Source organism: Triticum urartu, chromosome 3A, assembly GCF_056163025.1.
Source record: "Triticum urartu cultivar PI428250 chromosome 3A, HENAU_Tu73, whole genome shotgun sequence".
NCBI classification, from domain to species: Eukaryota; Viridiplantae; Streptophyta; class Magnoliopsida; order Poales; family Poaceae; genus Triticum; species Triticum urartu.
In genome coordinates this window covers 195,802,431-195,804,807 of record NC_141875.1, presented here as the reverse complement: position 1 = coordinate 195,804,807, position 2,377 = coordinate 195,802,431, and positions in this window count along the sequence as shown.

The following is a 2,377-nucleotide window of genomic DNA, read 5'->3' as shown; positions in this document are numbered from 1 at the left end:
ATGTCTGCTCCATCCTTATCCTCAAGGATGGCGAGGCGCAGGTCGACCGCGGTCTGTCCTTAGAGCTTCGACACAAATTCAACACCGGCTTCATATCGATCCTCGAGGACGACGAGGTGCAGGTGGACTGATTAGCTTCTCCTCAGAGCTGCATTACAACTACAAAGACTATTCTGAGTGAAGAAATAATTTCCACTCGAAGGCAAACACAGGCATATTCAGAAGATAAACCAAGTTCAGATAAATCGTAAAGTTCCAGAACACGGATAAAAGTACTCGGGCATCATGCCCGAAGGAGTTTAACGGTTACAAAATCACTCGATATTCCGAGGCAAATTTAAGGCAAGGCATAAAGTTTGTTCACTCCGCAGGAGGAGGCTTGCAGGCTCGACGAACTCGTCCAGATAAACTCCGTTAGCAATCCGAGTGGCAGCATCAATTAAGGTTTCCATGAAGGATCGGAAGTCATGCCTTTTGGTGTTGGCAACCTTGATCGCTGCCAGCTTCTCTTCTCGAGCTTCTTTGCAGTGGACACGAACGAGCGACAAAGCCACGTCAGCACCGCATCGGGGAGAAGACTTCTTCCATTCTTGCACTTGACCAGGGACCTCATTGAGTCGAGTCATCAGGGACTCAAGGTCATTTTGAAGTGTCGCCCTTGGCCAGAGTGTTGTATCGATGCGCGACACCGCCACCTTCAGACGAGCAAGATAGCTCATAACGCTGGCAACACGGGATTCCAGTCGGAGCACGTTCATGGCAGCCTCATCACCGACAGGAGAAAGGGTGGGGTCCAAGCCTGTCTCGATCCGTCTAGTTTCTTCTTCAAAGTTTTGGCAGAATTCTGCAGATTCAAGGAGTTAATGAGTCGACTGGTTCAGGGTGACTTGCAAACAGTAAATTAGTCGGACAAAGGAAAATACCTTCGAGCATAAGGAAGAGCTTCTTTGTAACGCCCCGAGACCGATGCGCCAGGTGTCTTCCAGTATTCGATGTTGTTGCCTTGTCTTTGCTTGCGTTTCATGCATTGCATATCATGTCATCATCTGCATTGCATCATCATGTTTTAAAACTTGCATTCGTCCGGGTTCTGCGAGTTCTCTCCGTTGTCCATTCTGAGCCCACCACACTTGCACGCGCCCGCGGCATGTCCGAAATAGTATTTTATAAGTGGCCGGAAAATGTTCTTGGAATGGGATGAGAGTTGACATGTGGTCTTATTGTAGTGTAGATAGACCGCCTGTCAAGTTTCATCGCATTCGGAGTCCGTTTGACACCCCAACGGATAAATATAGCGGCAATAGTAGCCGATCTAACATCGGACGTTTTCGGTCTCCGGAAACAGTCGTCGGCCCTCCCTCTCTTCTCTTCTCCCAGCTCGAGACCGTCTACACAGCCCACTACCTACCACCAGGTCCAACCTAACCTCTCTCATCAGCCCAAGGCCCTCCTTGCGCGCGCGTCCGAAAATTGTCCCGAACCCGACCCGAGCAATCGTCACCGTCGTGTCCGGATCATCTCCAAACATCCCTGAAACATCCCCAGTTTCTCTATTTAACCTCCCTAGTCTATTTTTCTCAACCGTCCGATTTTGATCTTAGGGGCAAGATAACCCCTAACCAAATCCTCATGCTATATAAACAGATAACCCTAGCCTAGCCTCCTGTCCCATCCATCCTTTCCCATCGCGCCGCCGCTAGCCCACCTGGTCTACTCCTCGTCTTCCTCACCGAGCCAACCACCATCCGACCGCCTCCCGTGATTTCCGTGCCACCAACAATCCCCAGCAGATCGCAGCATCCGCCTTCCCGCTTCACTCGCGGTCAACAAGCTCCTCCTGAGCAAGGGCTTCTGCCTCCTGTCGTCCCAGAGAAGAGGACCTTCGCTTGGAGCCCCTCCCGTGCTCTCCTCCTGTAGCTCACCGCCGGAGTTCGCCGCCACCGGAGCGCCAGGCCAGGACTCCCTCGCCCTTTCCCTTTCCTTCTTCCCTTTGTTTCCATCCCCATCATCTCATCTCCCTCTTCCTCCGCGTCTTCTCGCAGGGACCGAAAGGAGTAAGCCTTGGCCTCGTCACCGCGCCGCTCCGGCGACCATGTCCCCATGACCCACGGCGCGTCCAACCCGCAACCGCAATGATCCATCCATCTAGCTCCAGCGAGGCCCCTCCTGCCGTGCCTCGATCTCCTCCAAGAATGGCAAGTTCCGCCGTCTGCCGTGGCATGGAGCTCGTCGGCGTCGTCCTTGTGCCGTCCTAGTCCAGCCGCCGTTTGCCTCCTCGCCGCCCGGATCTGGCCGTCTCCGCGTCGTCCGCGCCCCTGCCTCGCCAAGGACGTGCCTCCCTATTGCCGGAGCCCCACGAACTCTCCTGCAAGCTGTC